We start from the raw sequence: 9,372 nt of genomic DNA, 5'->3' as shown, positions 1-9,372 counted from the left end.
CCAGGTCAGTTTAATCTTGTTCGGCTTGAAAGTATTGATTAGTAATTTATTTCCAAAAACTAAACATGCCCCACTATGGCTTTATCAATATCCAGTATTGGTTTCCAATCAATAGATCTCTCTCTCTCTATATATATATATATATATATATGGAAGTTAAGTCAAATCTGTCCTTCTATGGGAATTCTTTGGATAATCAAATTGCCCCAAATTTATTTTAGCACATCAATTAATCATATCCACAGCTTCCTAGTTCCATTCCTTAAGGTCTTAAACGTGTTTAAAGGTACTATAAATGGGGCTTTGCAATGCATTCATTGACCTAATTAATTGAACCATGAACGTTCTAATCTCTAATCTACTACAGTCTATTACAGTCTACAGGTTATTCTGGAGAGCAGGTGCGGAGGGACACTTTACAGATAGAACATGTAACAGGAAGGAGTGATGTCACTTCCTGCGAGCATTGAATCCTGATGCCTTATTCCTTTTTGATAGTGGAATTACCCCTGCTATGAATTGATATTTACTAATGAAATGGAATTGTGTACAAAGAAAACCCCATAAAAACGCGAAAACAAATCTATAAACTAGAAAAATAAATGTTTGATACAGGATTTCCAATAAACATTTATGACCTGTAAAGCAGCCTCAATCCCCTTCATTCTGTTCGAGGCAGACAAGGCATTGACACTCCTTTCCTATATAGATAATAATTATAATAATAATAATAATAATAATAATCCCCTTTATGTATTGAAATGTTTCCATCCCATCCCCTCTCTCTTCTCTCCTCTAATCTCTGTTGAGATCCCCTGGTTTTTCCTCCTATCCCAAGAGGCGACCTTACGTAAGATTTATAGCCCTTGGGATACAGCACTCTCCAAGACAGACATTTGTACGTCTGTGGATTATATTTGTATAAATTAGTGACATCCAACCCCACTAAAGGTGTCTTTTTTATGTAAACATGCATCATTTGCCTTGAAGGTTTGTAGACGTCTGCCAGCGACTCCTCCAGGAAGCATCAGGGAGGTCTTCATTATTCTGAACGGAGGGTATCCCGTGATATTTCTGTGCTGCCCGTCACATCAAGACCCAATTACATTCTGTCCATGGCTAAAATACAAATAAATTAAACATTGGTCGCAAATCCAAAAACAAAGTGAAGCCATGGACATTTAGTCCTTGATGCTACCCGAAAGGCAAAGCTTGGCAAATAGTTTGCCTCCTGCAGGAATCATAAAACGCAGTTTTAATATTGCGTTATTAACTCCAACGCGCAAAGAGTGTTGGCCAAGAGACACATTTGATGTGTGCGCTTTAGACACGAAGTTGGCCAAGTGACAAGTGAAGTCACTGGGATATAAAAATTTGAGAACAATTATCTGTGTTACAATGTATCACTTGGGTCCTGTTCGTTATTCTTTATGGTGGCCTTCTGGACTCGCGTGAAAAGGATACGTGCAGGATTGTTTTATAAAATTCCAATCTCGGATTATTATAACCAATGGGATGAAATATCTTTGACCCAACTATAGTAAAACTTTGTAGAAAGTAGGTCTCTAATAGCAAAAGGACTGTGTCATTGTGCAAGAATGTTAGTGGCCAAATCCACATTCCCGTCTTTTCCCACACTATCCATCCGAAGTTCATAATTGCGCTGGGAAATAGATGAGAATCGCTGAAATACGAGTTAAGGTCCGTAGGGTTCCTCATACCAAAGAAATGACACGTCTGTAGCCTTGACGATGTAATTATTCTGACTATCACATTCCATATATCGAGCATACTCAGCTGAGTGTTCCCTTGATCATCATTAAAGGTCTGTGTATTATGGGGCATAGACCTCTGCAATGGCTGTAGAGCTTCTGAAAGCTGGTCCGTAGTTAAGTATTTTTAAAAAGGTGGTGGACAATTCCATTGGATTAGTCCACATTTTAGGACACTTTAATGAATTACCTCCTTCTGTCACAGTACGAGTTGAAATTTCATGATTTTTATAAAATGTTCCTGAAAATAAAAAATATAAGGAGCTGCTCAGACCCGTATAAACTAAACGATATGTCGAAAGGCAATAGTGTTGCACGTCTGTGTTCTAACACCTATGAATCCCAGCTCACCTCTTTTCGTGATACACTTGAGGGAAATTGTAAGCAGTAAATTGTACTAAGAGGGACTTTCCCTACCGAATAGAGATAGCTGAGATGTATGCTTTACTGAATAAAGGGGGGGGTATTAAATGAGAACGTTCTATCACCCTCATACTCAAGCAGAATACTTTTGTTTCAATCCATAGACTGCTATAGAATATTCACGCAAGTCAGTGGGAAGAATCCTGACTGCTGTTTTTTTCCACCCCAAGTGGAATGTCACCCTGTAGTCACCCCTCGTCCGGGGGGCCAAGTGCCAAAACATATACAGTTCTTCCAAGCTCTAAGGTTTGTTCTTTTCCTTAGAAGACTTGACTGGAGCACCAGCTTTGTGGATACAATAAGGTCACAGTATCCTCTTTCACACAGTAAAATATCATATTTGCCTCTCGCAGGGTCTACGAATCCTGCCGACAGGAGGCTGAGAGTATCAAAGCTTCGAGTCCTGCTGTGTTCAGAGCTGGTATGGCTACAATAAGCAGCCTGCAGCCACGTGGAGAGCCGAGTTGTGTAAGGAGTCACCTGACGCGGGGGTCATGGGGGCCAGAGCTTGGCGGAGACCCTCGCTCATATCTCAGGAATGCCAGAAAGTAGCACTGTTGAAACTTGCGTCATTTGTGTCGTGTTGTGACAGCGCTTCAGGAAATGTCACATGGTTTGTGGCATCGGGGGAAAGAAACTTTTTTAGCAGGTTTAATGGGCACTACTGTTCTCATGGGGGTTGCCGCAGAACAGGCTGAAAACAATTTTTTTCCCAGTAGGAATGGTAACTATGGGGAAATGTAGGGTACATTTCGATGTTTTTGCAGGAAAACCATCAGGAAATGGGTAGTGACTTTTGTTTCCATCTTTCTCTGGAGCTTGTAACACCATAAAAAAAATGAATAGCTATTTAACGTATCAAATCTCTGAATATGGTCTTTATGGTAAGGCGCAAGGCAACTATGGCGCCTCTTGAAGAACCAGAACGACAGATACTTTGTAACAAAATTATTGAAGGAAGCTGGGGAGAGGAAACATCGTCCTGGCTACTGTCTATTGTAAGCGCAATGATCTTTTACATATCCTTACCCCTGAAAAAAAACTATTAAGGCTTAAAAAAGACTGGGAGACATTAATTATGAGAGGATTCATCCACAGGAAATTAAGAAGACCCACGCAAGGGGATGTCCTTCAAAGCTTGTGTGGTCCCACCATGCGAGAAAGCAAGTGGCCGTAAAGCAAGCCCACTCTGGGCTTCTTAGAACAGACTGGCATTTTGTACAAAGCAGGGGAAGGGGATTTATCTTTTGGGCAAACTGTGCAGAGAAAAACAAATTATACAATATGGAAAATGATAGCCAGCGATCTGCAAAACGTTGGCCCCTCTCCAATACTCATTCAAAGCAGATGTGGACAGGCAGAAGGGAATCGATGGAGACTATACAGAGAATGAAGGCATTGGGTTCATGTGTAATTATTCATCTTGGTCTCTGGGAAGCTGCTTATTGTCCAGATGAAAGATAGCGAGGGGAGCCTGTCCTAGTCCACGTGCATACTCCATCAAATTCAGGGGCTGTCTATCTGTCCGGCTGGATAATTACTACCTTGCATATAATTGATGCACTCGGATGGAATGCACAGGGATCTTCCATTCCATTAGAAGATAGGTTTAATCCGGTGGAAACTCATTCATTTGTGGTGTGTGACAAGCTTATTTTGACCAAAATGGAGGTTTCTTTAAGTCAGACACTGATACAGTTGAAGTTAACTTTGAAATGATCATTACCGTTGTTTTTTTTTGATAATTCAGACACCAAGCTAGGATTCCATCATCGTCTGTTTCCCAGGCCACATATACACTATAAGAGAACCTTCTAAAGTATCTGACCCCATCACACAGATTCCATTGTAGCGACTCTTGAATGGTGGCATTCGAATGGTTCTGATAACGGTCCTTATGGAAGCCATGACTTGTCAGGAGGTAAATGAAGTCACCTGAATTGAAGCAGAGGACAATATGAAAGAGTTGGCTCCGGACTGTGTGATCCGGGGTATCTGCCCATCCACCCTGAGACCGGAGTAAAAATGCTAAGACTGGGGGCGAACCCTGACATTTCCAAGACAAAGTCAGCAAGTATAAAGTCCAATACCATGCGTGTGTGTGTGAAATGCATGGGCATCATTCACTGATGCATTGGAGCTGCATGACATGCAACGTTCATCATTACAGAATAAATGGGACACAAATTCTTAAGATTCATCTTCAATTCATTCAAGTTGCTAAAAAATAATAATAAAATTAGTTTATATTTCTTTAATAATTCCCTCTCATTGGTATAGCACACAACCCCTTTGCAAGGGTGTAAAAGAAGAATCATACTGGGCCACCGGGGGGCGCACTTTACAGGCATTTATGAGCGATGTATTACACTGCCTAGCTACAAGTGTAACTATAAAAATATATCAATATATTATAATAATTAGTAATATATGTATATATATATATATATATATATATATATATATAAATGTACACATACATATCCAAAACTATAAATGATATTTTTTAATATCTCATGAAAAATCCTAATATTTCTCCCCATTTTTAGACATTCATATATTTGTAATATTCCCCAAATTATTTGTAATATTCCTTTTTTTTTTTTTTTTAAAGTCAGGTTTAAGAGAAACATAAACAAGGTTCCTGACCGGTTTCATAAGTTCATTTATGTAACGTGTAGAGTCATCGTAGTTATATAACATTCCAGATGTTTTGCAGAGAAAAGATGGTGAGCAAACAGCTCCATATATCACCCGATAAGAAATAAGGTTTCATTTAGTCCGTGTCAGATATGGTTTTTTTGGTTTATGGTTTTTACAAACAGCAGCTAGCGATATAAGGGTTAAAGGGCAAGACATTTATCTGCCAGCCTGCCCGGTCCATGCACTACAGAGGTGCTGACAGATCGCGGATTCCATCTGGCAGTCATTCTGCAGACATCTCACTCTCGACATTATCAGCTGATGCTAATGTTGCGTCTGATTGTCCGTCCGGATTAGGCGATAATTAGCTCTAGAAAGTGTTTACGCTTTCACTAAAGTAGCAGTGGTGATGTGGTGAGAGATACGGGCAAGCCGCCTGGCCGAGGGGGTGCGGACGCCATTAGGCTGAATGGTCCTGTTGCATTGGACGGTCTTCTTCAAGCCTGGTTTTGGGTTTCATAATCTCATGTGTCTCCGGGTGGAACCGGCCAAAATATTTTTTTTCTTAGTTGTGAATTCCTAACGATTTTTCTACTTCGAAAACCTCCCATTGAATTGCCGACACCTGCCAAAGTAATGCAGAAACTTCTGCTCACTGACGTCACGACGCATATGACGACGTCACGACGCGCCTTGTGTAACGGGGCTCCAGAAACCCTGAACAGACGTGTCTTCTGCAGAATATTGGCTGGGTGAAAGTGGCATTTTCTGCTGTGTTGGGAACGTGGGTGATAATGTTCACCCACCTCTTTTCCCAATTATGTATTTCATACGAACGTTGGTTGACAAGAGGCATTTACAGGTCCCTACATAGTGGCGAGTTAAAGGAGGGCGGCTTCTGATGTAGTCTAATAAGCCCCTTAAGCTTTACTTTAAGTTTTACATTCCTATACAGCAAAACCTCATGAAACCCATCAATGAGCCCGTCACATAGTGATGTCTACAGACAATAAAATACAGAGCAAGACAGAGTCCTTGATACAATTATAACAAACTGCGAGGATGCTTCCTATGACCTGTTTTGTACCCAGTTAATAGTTTCAAAACCTGAAACTTATTAGAATGATCTATTGGAACCATTAGGCAATCGGCGAAGATGACAACTCATGGTCTTATATGATTTCAAAGTAGTAAATCCCCATTGTGTCTTGCAGGTAAATGGCCTAAACCCATCAATAATCTATTATCTTCATGTTTCCATTAGAAGAAACTAGTGGTGTCAGACTTACTGGTTTGTAGTTACCCGACTCACTTTTGCAACTCGGAATTCTAAAAAATGTAAATCCAGGTACTTTATAAGATGTTATTGCAGGATATGTATAGCTTTATGTAAGAAATCTCATATACATGCTTCATATATGTCTTTCTTGTGTCGTGCCTTGTAGAAGGCCAGTAGGTCGATTTTCTTTGTATACTCAAGGATCGATGGGATGAAGAAACACGTGGGATTTTGGGAGTAGTGACAAGGATTGCCAAACATCTCATAGGGAAGCATTATGTAAACAAAATGTAACTTTTTCCCCCCAAATGTGTATTTTCTTAGTGATCTCTGTGGGGTGTGAACAGGAGGTTAAAGGTCTAAGAAAACCACATGCAGTTTAAAGTTACTGTCCTTTACTGACCCGAGACCAAGGGGACAATTTTTTTTTCCGGCTGACACATTGAATCAATACTTCAGGCAGTGTATAGCAGAAAATAATTAAAAGGAGACCTGACACTCAACAAAAACACACACTAATGATAATTACATTACACTAATGAGCATTACAAAAATTGTCCAAATATAGCGGGATTATTTTAATTGATGCTATTCTGGATCTTCTAATGTGGGGTTCTAGTAACACAGCAGCTTGGGCTTGCCATGGGATGCACATGGTACCCTGATGTGTGGGTCAGTGGACGGTATGATACATTGTTGCAAACGTTCTGAGTTGATCCACCAAGGCATACTTTGGAGAGGACATCACAGGCGGTCGACAGCATCTTGTTACATCGCGTTGTGTCCGTATATTGGTCCTGCTCATTCGTGGAATGCGTATTCATTGTCTATGGGTGATTGTGACTCCCATTGGATACAATTCCCTTGTATTTGGACCAGTTTGCAACATTTAGTCACATTTAGTCACACGGCAGCAGAAGCGCTCTTTGTTGGTTTAGAACGATGGTGAAACATCTCCCCCCAAGCTATTTCTTGGTACCAGCTCAGCCGCGCACAGTAGGGTGTCTCTGGACTGTGATCAATGACTATCCCCTTCTGACACCAGTTGTAGGCAAAGAATTGCAGCTTGTTATAAGACCCACCACATGAAATAGAAGAATGTGTGCGGTGCAGTGTGTTCCCATTGTGTTGTCGTTACAGACTTTGCATGAAAGCGTTCTTGGATTCCATTCTATCGACCCCCCCTCCAGAGTGCAATAAATATGTTGTTTAAGAAGACAAACCATCTGCCCCATGTTTGAAACATTAGAGAATCAGCTGGGGAGGAAGCGACACAGCTAGTGCAATTCTCAAATTAAAGGGATAAACTGATCCCACTGGTTTTTGCTTAAACAGGTAATTCAAGGTGCCAACTATCCGGCGAATGAATGAAATTCATGCATTGAACGGAGCGAACGGACATTACAATAAGACTTGGTTATGTTATTAATTTAATTGCCATACCCTTTAATTCTTTGGTTTCACATAGCCCATTTGGAAGTCAGGAGCATACCCTGGCTAACTGACCCACTGAGTTACAATGTATTGACCCCACCTGGGATTGCTCTACTGAGCCTATTTGCTGCAGGAAAACGTGAATGAATGTATTACAGCTTTGCACATTTTGTTTGAATGAATTCTACAATATCAGGTTGTATATCAGGTGAGTTAATCTGTCCCACTTTCATACATGACCCACCTTAATTCAAGCAGGGATTATCATTAGAATCTGACCTCCCCATAGTGACCTGGGAATGGTTTGGGTTACATGAAATACTAGAATGGCCTCACAGCAGGGTCCTGGGTATTTAATACACCCCCAGGCTGTATGTGTCTGGTTGTGATTTCAGATGAAGGAGTGTGATGCTCTTCCCTGGCACACCGAGAGTTAAATACCTATTACACAGACAGAATGATTTTTTTTTACACAGCCCCCCAGACTCGTAGGATATTAACGGTGAGTACAGTGTCTCCAGTCTCAGTCACAATGCCAGGAATGGTGTATTTCACACCTGTGATTAATGCCTTAGCTGCTTGTTCACACCTTTGCATTCCACAGCCTGCAAGGGCTTGGCTCGCTGACAAACGGTAGCCCAGGGATCCTGATCGCAACATGTTTCAGACGGTGCTGTTGTTAACCAATGGAATAAAAATGCTGCTAAACCTTAATGCCTCCATGATACAGAACAAGTAGGGTATGTTCTGTGGTGTGAATGGTACTAAAGCTAAGGGGCAGGTATAATAAATCAGTACTGTGTGAAGATAGGGGTGAGAACTTAGCACTGTGAGAAGGTAGGGCTGGAACCCCAGTGCTGTGTGAAGCAAGGGGTGAGGACCTGACACTATGTAAAACTAGGGGTATTCACTCAACACTGTGGAAGGGTAGGTGTGATAACCCAGCACTGTGTGAGGAACCCAGCACCGTGTGAAGCTAGAGGAGAAAACCCAGCACCGTGTGAAGCTAGAGGAGAAAACCCAGCACTGTGTGAAATTAAGAGAGAAAACCCAGCACTGTGAGAAGCTAGGGGAGATAACCCAGCACTGTGTGAAGCTAGAGGAGAAAACCCAGCACCGTGTGAAGCTAGAGGAGAAAACCCAGCACCGTGTGAAATTAAGAGAGAAAACCCAGCACTGTGTGAAGCTAAGGGAGAGAACCCAGCACTGTGTGAAGCTAAGGGAGAGAACCCAGCACTGTGTGAAATTAAGGGAGAAAACCCAGCACTGTTTGAAGCTAGGGGAGATAACTCAGCACTCTGTGAAGTTAAGGAAAATAACTCAGCACTGTGTGGGGTTAAGGAAAGAACTCAGCAGTGTGTAAAGCTAAGGGGAATATCTCAGCCGTGTGTAAAACTAGGGGACAGAACTCAGAACCCAATGCAATATATATATTTCCATTTAATTTACATCAATCCTTAGCGTGAAAAATAGTAAAATATGTTAATCCCTGGAGGTAATATATAGTCAGAAATCCTAATATGTACAATGAAGTCATTTCAAAGGGGGTCACATCCTCAACTAGTTCCAGAAGAGAAGGGGTTAATGTGCACCTGCAAGCCTCCAGTCAGAAAAGTGAACATTTATTTTTCTGTAAAAAAAAAAAAAAAGTAAAACAAAGGGGGAAAAATGCATGTGAGTCTTCCGATTGCTGCTATTCTATTCCAAGCATTTGAGAGGCTTTGCTTTTTTTTGTCCCATCCTCCTTGGGATTATTCTCCTGTGGGAGGTGTCTGAGTCCAGGCAGCTTTTAAATGAGGTCTCTTCTTACACACAGCTGCA

Source organism: Spea bombifrons, chromosome 13, assembly GCF_027358695.1.
Source record: "Spea bombifrons isolate aSpeBom1 chromosome 13, aSpeBom1.2.pri, whole genome shotgun sequence".
Taxonomy (NCBI): domain Eukaryota; kingdom Metazoa; phylum Chordata; class Amphibia; order Anura; family Pelobatidae; genus Spea; species Spea bombifrons.
The sequence above is the reverse complement of the archived record's forward strand: the minus strand, read 5'-3'. Positions refer to the sequence as shown.